Below are 17,083 nucleotides of genomic sequence, written 5' to 3'. Positions count from 1 at the left end.
GGAGCTATGGTACTACCAATCCGAGTGGGCCCCGTGGTAAAGCACATCATTTGTCAAGTTCTGGACCTTCCTTTGCCATACAATCTATTGTTAGGAAGACCTTGGATACATGCCATGCAAGCCGTTCCATCTACCTACCATCAATGTATCAAGTTCCCACATAACGGTGTAGAGATCACAATTCTGGGTGATGCAAATCCCTTTGCATATTGCCATAATATCAACCATCAACCAGAGATTACCGTTCCTAATAATAGAGAAGCCATTTCCTCCACATCATATATAAGTCCCGCCTCTCTTGCCCATTCAAACACCATTATACCCAAGCAAGAAAAGCTTAAGATGAAGATAGCAGAGGAAGGTCCTGGGGAATACAACTTGAGTCAACTCTTTTGTGTGGGACAAATGCCCACTTGTCCTAGAACTCATGGTAAACCACAGCAGGTACTCCAACAACCACTAAACATACCAGCATGTGCTTTGACACCTTTCGTTCTTGGAAAGAGTCAAGAGGAAGAAACACAAGATGAGGACCTGGCGGAATGGATCTATAAAGATCCCATCACCACTGATAAACCACGAGTTACACTTCCTATAGAACAGTATGGTAAAGGTTTCCTCATTATGCAAAGAATGGGGTATGATGGTCAAAGTGCTTTGGGATATTGCAAACAAGGACGACATGAACCCCTGCTGCCAGAATTCAAGCCCAAAGGTAATACAGGCCTCGGCTTTGAAAAAGAGATCTTTCCTAAACTCAAGTTCAAAGGAAAACCCAGCAAACCATTTTGTCCACCTACTGCAAAGCGGGCACCTTTCATAATCAAATCACCCTCAAGCACCATCCCAACAGCCCCACTGAGGCTCAAAACCCCAACACAACTATCACCAATGCCACTCATCCCATCAAACGAACTCGTCATCTCATCAGTCGCACCATTAGCAGCAGTAACTGTATCAGCACCCGCAGCAGCATCTATAACACCAGCAGTCCCAGCAGAAGCAACAGAATCAATATTACCAATACTCCCTATAACAGATTCCTTGATCCCCCTTAATCGCCCTGCATCACCGATCATTACAAAGGTACATCAACCAATCACACCTGCGGTATTTAACTCAAAGGACATCCCAGTATGGTATAGTAATCGGATGCTGGAAAGTGATTCAGAGACTGACTCACATGAGTGGGAATTTGATTCTGTACAGCTTAACACTTCAGATGAGGAAGACACATCACCACCTCCACCACGCAAAGATATCCCTGTTTACGGAGAAGCACAGATAAAGACCACTTGGGTTCCTGAGCTGGAAATGTCTTCCACAGACCCTACGTTTCATCCTACGCCTGATTCTGACAGGGAGAGTACCATTAACGACCTTCACCATAATGTCTTAACTCTCACTGATACATCTAACACACTTAACATAATCGATGAAGTAATGCCCATTATCCACCTTGAACTCATCGAATGGAACCAACCAAATCCCCCATGTGTTGACCTCTTCCAAAATGATGAGGCCATCATTGACTTTTTGGAATTAAGGGATAACCTACCAAGCGGGGATCACAAAGCTGGATTTGCCATTGAACTTAATAGCGCAGCATACTTCAGGGCGGATGCCAAACCTTTCAGCTGCAAAAATATAACATTAAAACATGGATCTTCTAGTGAAAACCACACTGTGGCACTGTTTGATCCAACAAAAGTAAAAAGAAAGAGCGTATCCAATGGTGAAAACCTCTCCGAGGCACCTGAGGATGAAGGGTTTGACATTCTCCCTGCTAATGCACAACAGGAACGACCAATGATTCTCATCGAGGAAACCAAAGAATACAATGTGGGGACTCCTGAAAATCCTCATCTCATACATCTAGCATCTCTTCTCACTCCAGAGGAACAACCTAAGTTTATAGAGTTCTTCCAGAAGCGTCAAATCAACTTTGCATGGTCATATGCAGACATGCCTGGGCTTGATCCTGATTTAGTCATGCATCACCTCACCGTTGTAGAAGGAGCCAAACCTATCAAGCAGAAGCTTCGTAAGATGCATCCTCAAATTGCAGTACTAGTCAAAACAGAACTCAAGAAACTCCTAGATGTTGGTTTCATTAGACCAATTGATTATGCAGAATGGATATCCAACATTGTTCCTGTCGGCAAACCAAAAGGGGGCATCCGCATTTGTACTGAATTCAGAGATCTAAATAAGGCCTGTCCTAAGGATGACTTCCCCCTACCAAATATCGACATCATAGTGGATCTAACAGCGGGACATGCCATGCTTTCACTCATGGATGGCTTTTCAGGATACAATCAGATAAAGATCGCACCAGAAGATCAACATAAGACAGCCTTCACATGTCCATGGGGCACATATTGCTGGAATGTAATGCCCTTCGGTCTAAAGAATGCAGGAGCAACCTATCAAAGAGCAATGACCACCATCTTCCATGACATGATGCATACCATGATGGAAGATTATGTGGATGACTTACTAGCAAAATCACTCACCAGAAAAGGACATCTCCACATCTTAGATAAAATCTTTGATAGACTGGAACAATACCATGTTTGACTCAACCCAAAGAAATGTGTCTTTGGAGTAACCTCCGGGAAACTTCTAGGATACATTGTCTCAAGCAAAGGTATTGAGGTCGATCCAGCAAAGGTTAAGGCAATCATAGATATTCCACCACCAAAGAATATCAGTCAGCTAAGGACATTACAAGGTCGACTTCAATCCATCCAAAGATTCATTGCACAATTGGCTGATAAGTGTCACCCATTTACACATCTGCTACACAAGAACATCCGCTTTCAGTGGGATGCCCGATGCCAGCAAGCATTTCAGACGCTTAAACACTATCTCATGAATCCACCATTGCTGATACCACCAAATCCAAGTAGACCGTTGTTACTCTATATCTCAGCAACCAGTACAGCATTGGGTGTACTACTCGCACAACATAATGCAGAAGGAAAAGAGTGTGCTGTTTACTACATCTCTCGCACACTGGTGGGCTATGAACTCAATTACACGCCTATTGAGCGAGCTTGCCTAGTAGTAATCTTAGCAGCCACAAAACTGAGAAACTATCTGTTAACACACAAAGTACAACTCATTGCAAAGATTGATCCACTCAAGTATTTACTCAGCAAAGCAGCATTGATAGGTCGCTTGGCCAAATGGGTGATGATTCTAAGTGAATTTGACATTGAGTATGTAGACCGTAAAGCTATCAAAGGTCAGGTTATTGCAGATCAGTTGGCCGATGCACCCCTCACAGGTGATCATCCTCTTATTTCCAATTTTCCAGATGAGGAGATATTCATGATCATAGCAGCACAACCATGGAAACTATATTTTGATGGTTCATACACTAGGCACGGCTCGGGGGCAGGCATTCTGTTTATCACACCTCAAGGTGATAGCATCCCGAAGTCTTACAGGCTCACATTTCCATGCACAAACAATATAGCAGAGTATGAGGCCTTGATCACAAGACTCAGGCTAGCCATACAATGGAAATTACAAGGACTACAAGTATATGGTGACTCACAACTGGTCATTTGACAAGAAATAGATGAATATCAGACAAAGGATGATAAACTCATGCCATATAAGAAAATGGTGGACAATCTAAAGGCATCATTTACTACTATCACTTTTGAGCAGATACCAAGAGATCAGAATCGAGCTGCTGATGCCATGGCTACCATCGCATCTCTCCTAGATCTTCCACAAAATTCAACATGCTACGAGTTCTTGGTAGAACAGCTTTGGATCCCCGCTTATGATATCCATGAATCTGAGATGATATGTCGCCTTGTCGGTTCTGAATCCCCATGGTACGGTGAGTTCTACACCTATCTCCACGATCACACCCTTCCTCCCAACCAATCAAATAACCAACGTAAAACCTTCATTCGCCAAACTGCTCGATATACCATTATTGCTGAAACCCTATACCGCCGCAGTCTTGATGGTACTCTCCTTCGATGTCTAGAACAAGATGAGATAACAAAGGCTTTGGAAGAAGTCCATGAGGGAATTTGCGGGACTCACTCAAGTGGTCCGTCACTAGCCAAGAAACTCATGCGAGCTGGATATTATTGGCCATCTATGGAAAATGATTCCTACTACTTTGTCAGAAAATGCAAGAAATGTCAAGTTCATGGTGACCTAATACATGCACCAGCCCAGGAACTACAACCAATCACAACACCATGGCCTTTTTGTCAATGGGGCCTTGACCTTGTGGGTAAGATTCATCCATCTTCATCCAATGGCCATAAATTCATTATTACTGCCACCGAATATTTCACAAAGTGGATCGAAGCTATTCCACTTACCCAAGTCACCGACAAGCAGATCGCCTCATTCATCCTCAATTACATCATCTGCCGGTATGGTGTACCCATGTCCATCATCACAGATAACGGTCTTCCTTTCAAAAATCAGGATGTCTGTGAACTTTGTGAGAAATTTCATATCCAACACCGCTTTTCCACTCCCTATTACCCACAAGGCAATGGTCAGGCCGAAGCATCCAATAAAAACATATTAAGAATCCTCAAAAAGACAGTCAATGATGCCAGCCGTGATTGGCATGTTCAACTAAATCTGGCACTATGGGCATATCGCACTAGCATTCGAACCCCTACAGGTGCAACTCCTTATTCATTGGTCTATGGTGCAGAAGCTATCTTACCTATTGAGGTTGAGATACCATCATTATGGGTTTCCTTGCATAATCTGATAGATGATGAAGCTTACAGAGTCTCACGTCTTCAGGACTTAGAGTTACTTGATGAGAAGTGACAAGTTGCATACAACCATCTCAAAGCCTATCAGCAGCGCATGAGCAGAAGCTACAATCACCAAGTTAGACCTCGTACATTTGAGGTAGGTGATCTTGTTCTATGAGAGAATCCTCGCAACCAACCAAACCGAGAACATCAGGGCAAGTTTGAATCAAACTGGCTGGGCCCATATGTTGTCACTGCTGTGTTCGGGTCCGGGGCATATCAGTTGGCTACATCAGAAGGAGAACCGCTTGCAGATCCAATCAACAACATGCACCTCAAATGGTTTTATACCTAAGCTGTACAGAGCATCAGGCTCCCCTACATACCAGAAAATACCAAAAACATTCAAAAATGTCTCAACACTTCAAAATCCAAAAATATTCAAAAAACGTCTCACAAAATCCAAAAACATCAAAAATAAAACAAAAACATGGCAACACATTGTACATACTCCTCCGTGCAGATGCAAAACAAACATTGACACAATACTCACATAATGACCACTTATCAATTGACCACACAATCAACATCAACAATCAAACTGTCTTCAACAAGGATGCATCCTTACCAAAACAAAGACAAAAGTGACATTTTCTTTGACAAGAAAATTATGTTAAGCTATCAAATACTTGGTTGATTTGTGAGTACAATCGTTCGTTTATCTGTATCAGGATCTTGTAGCATTGTTTTGTATCGTTTGCGCATTATTTCCGATGAAGTTCTGGGGCATGTACTAATGGTGTCTACGTGGGAAGTTCACTAAGCTATGTGATCATAGGCAAAAATACAGTCATAGATCACTACGGCTTGCTGACTACAACGTATACCTTGACCATATGAGCATGAACCATTACCAAGGATCCATATTCTTTATTCTTTATGTATATACTGTTTGTTTGTAGGTACAATGTTCTTTCTTTGGTTCCTCCTACCTCATCTAAACTGGATAAAGGTTTTATCTCTTATTATGGTATGCACTTGTCTCAGGATATGATCAGCCTAAGATCAAGGAGGACAATCCAAGTCATGCATGAAAGGAGATAATCCTTGTCTGTTCCGCAAGCAATACTCAGGTCAACTTGATCCATTATATCAAGTTGCTTATATTAACTTGCTATATAAAATCCATGTAAGGAATACTTCGGTCATCTTGAATCATTATGTCAAGATGCTTGTATTCTCTTCCAACATTTTAAAGCTCGATGATGAAAAATAAAGCACCATGGATCGTCATCTCATCTCATCTGTATATATTGCATTTTGTTGCATTCCATCCATCCATACATTCATAAATAGCTGCATATCATTCATACATAGTCATAATAATGCATACTCTATTTTCCTCTTCTTCCATAGGAATGAGTCATAGGTTCTCCATTTCTTCTATCTAACATCGAACACCCCCCCTCACCCTCCCCATCTCGATAATCAGCATCACATACCCTACATCGTTTCTCAATCAACCCAATCAAGCCACGTGCATCACCATCCATCTCTAAATAGGAGGGATTGTGTTTCCTATGCTAAGTCATCTAATAAGCCAAGCAAGTTACTCTCTCTGCACAGGTACATCGACTCCCACACACCTAGACTATCAACAGATACTCTGATCAAGTATCTTCGGGTCTCAACAGGTAATCGATTATGGTAATCCTAGACTACATCAGACATTTATCATAATGACCTAGTCTCAATGGGGTTGCCATAATTCCCCACAACCATCCATCACACACACACACTATCAATTGATCAACCAATCAAACACAATCCAACGGACAATTACATCAATTGTCTATGTCTCAACGAGTATTTTGCTTCATATACCTTCACTTCATCGGACAATTACATCAATTGTCTAAGTCACATCAGGTCACTTTGATTCACTTACTTAGACTTTATCATGTCCAAGCGACAAACTGACATCAACTGTCACGCTTTGACTTGACCGGAGCAATTAAACCGATTGCACCAGATTGTCCAACTAATTTTGATCAATTGTATAGCATCAATCCAAACCCCACACTACATCTGCTATGTATCTCTTGCATGACCTCAGGGTACTCACTGGCTTGTTGTTTCTTCATATTCACTCCATTTTGTCCCATTCTTTCATCATTAGTTCTAATTTCTTCTATTCTACCTCCCCTCCACTTTTCATTCTTTTTCGAGCGATCGTCCGATTTTTCAAACAAAAAATTTGGCCCATCTCTCGAGGGGGCATACCACCCATTAAATTTACATTTTATGGGGCATTTCTTCACACCTATTTTTCTTTCTTTGAAACGACGCAATAAACCACACCATCTCAAAGAGGGGCAAATGTAGTCACATAAATCTGTCCACTTAATTAAATGAATACTTAGTATTTATTTGATTATTTAACCATCAATTAATAATTAATTAAATTAATATTTAATTAATTCATCTTAACCCTCTTCTCCTATTAATTAAATAAATTATTCAATTTATTTGATTTAATTCACTTAACCAAATTCAGACCATTAATTAAATAAATAAATCATATTTATTTAATTAAATATTCTCTCACATTTAAATAAATTAATATTTATTTAAATCCCCCAAAATCCCACCTCTCACATTTAAATAAATTAACATTTATTTAAATCACCTTTATCCTCCACCCACTTGTACTTTCCTACAAATGCAAGTTGCACAATTATTTTAAATAAATAATTTATTTAAATCACCTTTATCCTCCACCCACTTGTATTTTCCTACAAAAGCAAGTTGCACAACTATTTTAAATAAAATCCTATTTATCCTCACCCACTTGAAACCTTTAATGGTTTCCCTTAAAGTATTCAAACTTGATGGCTTTAAAGTTTTCAAACTTGATGGCTTCCTTCTATAGTCTTCTTAAGACTTTAATGGTTTTCCTTAAAGTCTTCAAGCCTTTAATGGTTTCCCTCAAAGTCTTCAAGCATTTTAATGCTTTATCTTCATTTTTCTCATTTAAATAAATTAATATTTATTTGAATATTTATCCAAATGCAAATTATACCATTTAATTGAAATAAATGATTTTATTTTAATTGAAAATACCAAAATTTCTCCCACTTGCATTTTCCTACAAAATCCACTTGCATGCCTAAACCCCTTCTAGAATTTTCTAATCACTTCTAAATAACCTAACCCCTTCTCTAAACTTTGTCACATTCCTAAGCAAAAGGGAAGTCACTTCTCAAACCCTCAAAGTCTTTGATAACCATTAAAGGCTTTCAACCTTCAACCACTAAATGGCTCAAAGTCTTTGATAACCATTGAAGGCTTTCAACCTTCAACCACTTAATCCCCAAAGTCTCCAATAACCAGTAATGGTTACCTCAAACCCTCCCACATGGTTAAAACATTTGTTTTGACTCAACCTCTATCCAACCCAAAGGTCTCATCAGGCCATTAATGCTTTGACCATGATTATCTCTTAAACATTTGCACAAAGGTTTATCCTTGGATTAACTCTTAATCCAGTGGGTAATCTTAATTTGGACTTGACCCTTAGCCTCTAGATAACCATGAGGTCTTCTCAGGCCTTTAATGCCTCCAACCTCTTCTCTCAACCCAATCCTATGTTGACACTTGTCACCATTTTATTGGTGCCAATTGTGCACATGGATCCCCAACTTTCAAACTTGGCCCTTGATTAAACCATTCAATCTTAACCCTTCATTTCCCCATTTCTTCTATAAATAGAACCCTTCTCCTCAAGCAAAAAAGAGAAGCATTAGAGTATTGTTGTTATACTGGCATTAACATAGAGCTTTCTCATAGCATCACTATCTACACTTGCATAGCATTTGCTTATCATATTCAACTATCTTGAATCTCCATATGGCATCCATGGCTAGTGCTAAAAGCTGAGAGCTACACTCATTTGGGACTTGGAGAGGAGAGGAACAAGGGAGGAGCAACTATGAGCATCTTGATTAGCTATTTTATTCTATGTTTATATGCTTTCTATTTCATGCTTAATATCTCTCTTGATATGCCTGTTTAGGATAATCTTTTGTTGCTAACACTAACGTTTGTTTCTTGTGCTCTTGTGTGTGTTGCCATCAAACAGATTTTCTAATCCTTTTTGCAGAGCATCACCAATTTTTTTCAAGAATTTGAATCCTTTGCCATATTTTTCACAAGGTATTTTGATGTGATATTGTGCAGATTCCTCTTCAGATTCCTTATAAAGCATTTTGTAGAGATATTCTTTTTCCATCTCACCCCATCTATAGAATATAGTGGGATCCCATTTTATGGTAATGGTGAATACTTTCTTAGAGGGATGTGGTCATCCATAATCTTTAGGAGAATCCACTTTTTATCTTAAATACATGGTTTGATTCAAAGTATATTCTCCCATGCCTTTGTCCTTGTATTTTCCTTTAAGCTCACCTTGTTTTGATGTGGAAGGTTTTAATGGTTTTGGATCCACATATGCCGATGATGGAGTTACTTCTCTGTTGATTGGAACTATTATTTTTGATCCTATTTGCAAGTTATTACAATACATGAATGGATATGGATCACCTTTTATTGTTACTTCGACTCCATTATAAGGGAATTTGATACATTAGTGATACATTGATGGTACAACTCTCATCTCATGAATCCACAAATGTCCCAAAAGTATGTTATATGTGAGATCTAAATCAAGGACTTGAAAAACCACATCCCTCGTGACTAGCCCAATTCTCAAAGGTAAGGTGACTATTCCCTTGGATGAGAATTCTTCATCATCATATGATTTAATGGTGGTCTTGTTCTTTGAATTCACAGTTTGTTCAGAATATCCCAATTGTTTGATAGTGTTCAATGTACAAATGTCTAGACCTGCTCCTACGTCTATCAAGACTCATTTGATATGGTTTTTATGGAGAAAGGCTTTGATATAGAGAGGTGAATTATGTGGTTCGCATATGGAGACATCATCGACTTCTATGAATGTAAGGTAATTTGGAGTGGAAAGGTATCCAACCATGGCTTGAAACTGGTCCACATTTAGATCAGTGGGTACAAATGTCTCTCTTAATGCTTTATCAAGAATGGCCTTATCTGAAGGGGATATGTGTAAGAGCTCAATAATGGAAATGAGAGCGGGTGTCTTCCCTAACTGATCTACAAGGTCATACTCATTTTTGGTAGATGATGAGGCTTTGGTCTTGGATGAAACACCTTGCAAGGTGACTTTACCTCGACGGGTTGTGACATTACATTCAGAGGTTTCATCCTTAGAGGATGAAGAGGATGGTACAATACCTTTTAAAAAGAAATTACTCCTTTGGGTAGAACCTTCGGGAGTTTTGTCCTTTATGATAATGGTAGAAACATAATTGTCCACTGAAATGTGGTTAATTGTTGTCATAATCATAGGACATCTTAGCATAGTTGGCTTGATTATCTATTTTGGTTTTTCCTTTATCATGTTTAGAAAATGGCTCCTTGAACATCGCATGTTCCTCATTGGAGGTATCAACTTCTATGTCACCTTTGTCAATGAGATCTTGTATAACTTCCTTCAATTTGTGACAATTGCTAGTTGTGTGTCTTTTTCTCTTATGATACTCACAATACTCATCATCATTCCACCATGTAGGTTTTACTTTTGGTTCATAAGGTGGATTATCTGGTAGTGTTATGATCTTGTTTGCAACCAATTTCTTGAATGTTGTCTCAATTGGCTCTCCCAATGGAGTGTATTTCCTTCAAGGCTTTGATGGCCTTTGAGTGTTCACTTGATTATTCACATTCGATGAATTTGAATCGGGGAAAGTCACTTTTGGTTTGACAACATTTGCATCTACTACCCCATCATTGACTGTGTTCTTATTCTTGTTCCAAAAGCGGGGCTTATCTTTCCCATTTGATTCTTCTTTGTTCTCAAGTTGAATATCTTAATAATGCCTTGTTCAATAAGGACTTTCTCAGTTTCCAATCCTTTCTCAATCACCTCTTTGAAGGTAGACAAACAAGCTTTTCTTAGCTCATATCCAATATCCTTGTTGACATTTTGAGTGAACATTTCTACCATTTGTTTTTGTGGGATATCACAAGACCATCGAATAGCAAGACCTCTCCATCGCTGTAAGAATGAAGCAAAAGATTCCCCATTTTTTTGCTTAGTATTGCACAAGGTAGTCACTGACACATCTATTTCAATGTTGTATGATTGTATGAAATCCTCTGCTAGATCACTCCATGATTTGATTCCAGGTGGAAGTTGGGAGAACCATTCCATATCTTGTCCACCTAAACTTTGTGGGACCAATCTCATCAAGTATATTTCTTCTGCTGCTACCTCAATGCAAGTTGTGAAAAATTCTCTCATGTGTGCCTTAGGATCCCCTTTGCCTCTATACTTGTCGAATTTTGGTGTCATGAAATGTGGAGGAAATGGATGCATTGGAATACTTCTATCAAATGGGTAAGGACATATGTCTTTCATTATGTACTGTTGCTTTTGTGTATTCATGTCTGCCATTTACTTTTGAAAATCCTTGATTTGTTGTTGCAAGTCATTCTTGGGTGGTGTCTTTTCTCTTTGAGCTAGTCCCATGCCTGATCCATCAGGTGGAGGAGGAGGGATATAATGCATGTATGGATGGTATTCATCATAAATGTGTTCATATGGAGGAAGAACATAGTTGTAGCTTGCATATGGATCACTTGGTATGGTATTGTAGTGAGGAGAACTAGTTCTAGGTTGATATATGTCATGACCATGAGGATAAGAGGTATTATATGTTGGCTTGATGATGATTGTAATGTATCCATCACTTGTTGTCATTGATGAAACACTCTCACACACACACATATGATTATATTGACTACCGGGGTAACTTCAATTGTTTACACTATTAACCAGTATGTTAGAGGTTTATCTCTAACCGATACTTTGTGTCAACTGGTATGTGCATTAGAGACAACCTGTGGTTATAATAAGTCGACATCAAGATGAAGATCAAGATGGAGATCAAGCGGAGACTCAAGGACAATAGTTTATATGTTTTATTCAAATCGGCATTAATTGTTCCAACCGGTATTTGTTGATTTTTGTGATGAGTTATCAACACTGACTACTTGGCAATAATTTTTGTGATGAGTTATGATCACTTGTCTAGATACACTGTACCTAGGAAATTGTGTCATGATTTCCTTAGGCTGACATAAGATTTGAATATCTATTTAAAGACATCTTAGTGAATCATTTGAGAGAGATGTTATGTAACTGATGGTATGCATGAAGAGCGATAAGTGTTAAGATGAAGAGTGTGTTGAAGAGAAGTGTTGAATGTACTTAGAAGGATCTGATCAAGCAAGTATTGTGCTACTCAGAATAGATCAAACCATTCTTGTTGTTTTCTAACCATTACAACAAAATCAAATCCCTTAACCGTGTAAGCTCTAACAAGATTCAATGTATAAATCCTCTAACAAGGTGATCCATTAGTTTGGATTCTTAAATCCTCCAGTGAGGTTACTCCTAACAGGGTACTACTTTTAATAGGGTATAAGCTTCTGATCAAGCTTTGGGATCTCTAACAAGATTCGCTCCTAGCAGAGCACTTTGTAGACCTTAACCAGTCAGTTATCTATTACTGCAAATAGTTAACTTGTGAGTTCCATCTCACCGTGGTTTTTACCTATTTGGGTTTACCACATATAAACACTTGTGTTATGGTGGATGCTTTACTTTTTGTGGATGCTGTTATATCATTTTGGATCGCATGCATTGTGTTTAAAGGCTTTGTTAAGTTCATCTACTAGTTAGTGTTTGAAGTAGTGTTTTATTTGGTGTCACTAATTCACCCCCCCCTCTCAGTGCTTTTCAAGTCCATCATTATAAGAGTGGTCTTGAGTATTGCCCCAAAATCTGACACGGGGTCTCCTCGTGTCATGATTTTGAATGTTCACTTGGGTGTAGTTGTATACATTGGTATGATCTTGGGCATCATCATGAGCATGTGTAGTGATAGTTCTCCTCCATGGGAAAGGACAAATGCGAGGTTGTTCATGAGAGATCCTAGTAAAATTGGCATGAATATAGGTATTGATAACTTCTGGTTTTTGAAATAAGAATGAAGGTGACTCAGGCACAAAACGCTCTCTCCTATTACCACCATTAGACCCTCTAAGATTTGCATTTGTTTGATTTCCTTGATTAGGGTCCTCTTCTATAATTTGCGACACATCAAAATCATGAGGTAGCTTTATCCCACTTTGTGCCATGACTTGAAAAAAGTATTGTCTATCTCTTCTCATGATTTCCTCAACCAATCTATTGAACCTTCGATCTATGATATTCTCTTCAATGTTTGCAGAAGTGATAGATGCATTTTCATTATCATTGTTATTCTCATTGTCATTATCTGGTATATTAATATGATTGTCAGATGGGTTGTAAAATTCATCTACATCAAACTCATAGGTACTCATGTTGAGAGATCTTAGAGCTTTCTCGACTTCTCTTCTAGACCTTTGGGAACAAATTTCAATAATGAACTTGACCTTGGATAGAATGAAAGATGGAAGAAAATATGCAGGCTATGGAAGACCATGAAGAAAGGATATGAGATGGAAATAATCTAGGGTTGTCTTGCAATGTCCAAAATGTAGGTTCAAAATATGTGTGATCTAAAGTAAGGTGTGTCTTCTAAAGAGATGATAGATCTCTTGATGAGGTAAGTTGACCTTGACTAAAGATGACCAAATGGGAGCCTAAGATGATAGATCTAATGCAAGAACCTCTTAGTGATATGTTGTAGCAAGTTTGCAAGATATGATGAGGACAAAAAAGCAACCTTTTGATTATAGTTTGGAAAATGTGTACGAGGGATTGCAAATGAAGGCAAATGATGGGCAAATATGTGACCAAGACCGGTTGCTTGTAAATGATGAAGCCTTATAGGAAATGCCTTAGAAGCTGTTTAAATCTCAAAACTTAAGCTTATTTTTCTCTTTTCAAGTTTTTTAAAATGTTGTTATGAAATGGAGACACGAAACTATCTTGCACATACATGTTTTCTGATCACAGATGCAATTTGAAATGACATAGATGCAGTTTCAACTGTTAAACTGACAATGTTTTGTTTTTATGACAAAAACATGATTCTGCTTTGCGCAGTGTGATTTCTGAATGCAAATGTGTTTTCAAGGAACAAAAATGCAGTTTAATTTGTTGCACTAACATTGTTTTGTTTTTCTAACAAAAACACGATTTTGCCATGTGCAAACGTGGTTTCTGAACCCAGACGTGGTTTTCACTGTCATAGATGCGGTTAATTTGTTGAACCGACACTGTTTTGCTTTTCTAACAAAAATATGATTCTGCCCTACGCAGATGTGGTTTCCTACGCAGATGTGGTTTCTGAACCTAGACGTGGTTTAAACTGTCATAGACACAATTTTTGATAAAATATCTAATTCTATCCAAATGTAAAGTTGTTGAATGTGACCAAATCTCAATGTTGAGTGTTTTTGTGGCAAGAAAACACAACAAAGAATGAAAACACAATGTCTGAAAATGTGTTTGTCCATTTTTTTTTTATGTATGTTCAAAATATTTTTACTAGTATAGCACAAATTGAAGGCACTTGAAAACATGCACAACCTAGGCTGGAAAGAGAAACCATTCAATGAGGCCCCCATGACATAGAAATATCTCAAACAAGTGGACAACAAGAGATTCTGGTAGCACTGGCTCCCCCACCACGACACTCACTTCTCGGGCATACCAAATTATCTTACCTCAAAAGATCAAAGATCAAATGAGGGGTTCATGTCTCAACATGAAATGGCATATGAGGGGTATCTATGGGGTACAATCCACACTCCCTGAACCATCAAATGTAAGGATTTTTGGCCTCTACAACAAAGGTGTTTAGTTGGGGAGTTTCTGTAGTCCTTGGTGTCTACCCATGCGATGACAACTCATTTAAGAACCCAGTCCTTATTCTCCACACAAGTACATACACATAGTGCAGATACTAGGGAGTACCGTCAGTGTAGATACACGTCACCAAGTCGTCGTGACTTTTGCCTAATGTATTGATTTATATAGCAGGCAAAAGAAGTACCACTTAGGTCATGCTCTCTCACTTGGCCTTATGGGCTCCACCCAGGAGATAGGCCCTCTTACCTAAATAGAAGATGATAACAATTTCTCTTACACCCAAGGTCCAATGGAAGGCGAGGGGAGAGGATACTTTTGTTATCAACTCTAGGGTTATAAACATAAAATATGCAAAGCACACCAAACACTTCAAACAAGTTCTTTAACCCCAAATGAAAAAGGGATGTGACCCTAATTAGACTAAAAATCCAAAGACACACACCTAGGTTACCCCTACAACAAATGATTAGTAGTTTTGATAAATTACCCCCACCTACAAGCACACTAGTTAGGTAAATTTTAGAAATCCAAATCCAAATGTGAAAGGGGGGCCTTCAACAATATGATATTTGCTCTTTTTCAAAATAGTTGCACCACTTCGTTAGTTCAATGCAAGGAGTTAGGCCAAAATCCAATAAAAAACCCTAAAAATGAAAAAAGATGCAAAAAATTGAAAATAAAGTCCCGATTATACCAAATGCAAACACGACTTTTGAACACAGACACGAAAAATATGAGATGCAGACAAGAAATCAGATATTTTGGAACCTGCAACAACAAAAATATGGAAACGTGAAAATAAGTGACACAAATGTGACTTATGGGCAAAAAATGTGGAAATACAAGTCACAAAAGCGATTCCCGGTAAACCTACACCTGCAACAACAGAAAATACAAAAATGCAAAAATATTAGATGCAGATGCGATTTAAATACAAAAAATATGGAAATATGATGCGCAGAAGCGATCTTAGGATCTGGAACCTACAAAACCGACAAAAAAAACAAAAACGCAAAAAATAGGAAGCACATACGCAGAATTAGAACGCAAACGCAGAAAAACCAGTCACAAACGCGAAATAAATCAGAATCATCGTAAATCCGACCTGCAACTTAAAAAAAAAGCTAGACCTACAAATAAAATGTTAGAAATAAAAGGGACAAGGGTCCCATCGGACGTGCCAAAATGTATACGGCGAAAAATGAAGATGAAAACCTATTGTCAAACCATAAAGATCCAACCACAATAAAACCCTAGTTCTATAGCCAAACATTCACCATACACCAATGAAGATACTTAAGATCATGCAAATTCACAAAATAAAGCAATATTACCATTCACATGTCAAGTAGGGTTTCAATCTCCATTCCATTGATCTTGTTTGATATATTTGTTCTCAGATTTTATGTGTGCACAAGAGCTCAACAAAGAACGGATTGTGGTTGATAGCTTGACCGCAAGAAGACTTGATTCTATAAGATTGATTGACTGATTTTTGTGATTAGACAATTAGGGTTGATAATGAAGGAAACATCCTCTTATATAGAAGACACTTTATAAAATGGGGGGATAAGATTAAAAGGTGAAGAGGATAAATGGTCGACTGAGTTTAAAGGGTAGGTAAAAGAAATAATAAAATGATGAAGAGGGTAGGTAAGAAAAGAATTAAGAGATAAGTGACATGTGTCACAGAGGAAAAAACTAATGAATTAATTAAATAAATAAAGATTTATTTAATTAACAGAAGAAGTGGGATCAATTAAATAATTAAAATATTTATTTAATTTAGGAGCAAGATAATTTAAATAAATAAACGTATTTATTTAAATTAGAAAAAGGCTAGAAGAAGATAAATGAATTAATTAAATAAAAAAAGATTTATTTAATTAACAGAAGACTTAGGGTAAAATAATTAAATAAATAAAAATATTTATTTAATTAAGCAGGACAATTTTAGGTGTCTACAATATTTAATTGATTATTTGTGCTTTTGATTTATTTAATTTAATGATTATTGGTTTATTTTTATTATTTATTCTTTTTTACTTATTTGTTTATTATTATTTACCTACCCTTTTTCACTATTGGCCCGCAAGAGTGGTAATTGGAGATTAATATTTTTTAATTATATTTTACCTCGATTTTTGTAATGGTTGGTAGAGTTTACTATAATATATTTTTAATTATTTTTGAGTCGGCTGTGATGGGTTATGATTTTTGGTTAATTATTTTAAATATGGAGTTTTGAGATTTTCGAGGGGTTCTTTTGGCTGGAAATATTATTGCATTTTTGAGATTTTGGCTTGAATAGATTTTCGACAATGGCATGAGATTTGAGATTGGATTTTGGAGGCTTGGTTGAAAC

The sequence above is a fragment of the Cryptomeria japonica genome, chromosome 3 (genome assembly GCF_030272615.1).
Source record: "Cryptomeria japonica chromosome 3, Sugi_1.0, whole genome shotgun sequence".
In the NCBI taxonomy this organism is placed as follows: Eukaryota; Viridiplantae; Streptophyta; class Pinopsida; order Cupressales; family Cupressaceae; genus Cryptomeria; species Cryptomeria japonica.
The sequence above is the reverse complement of the archived record's forward strand: the minus strand, read 5'-3'. Positions refer to the sequence as shown.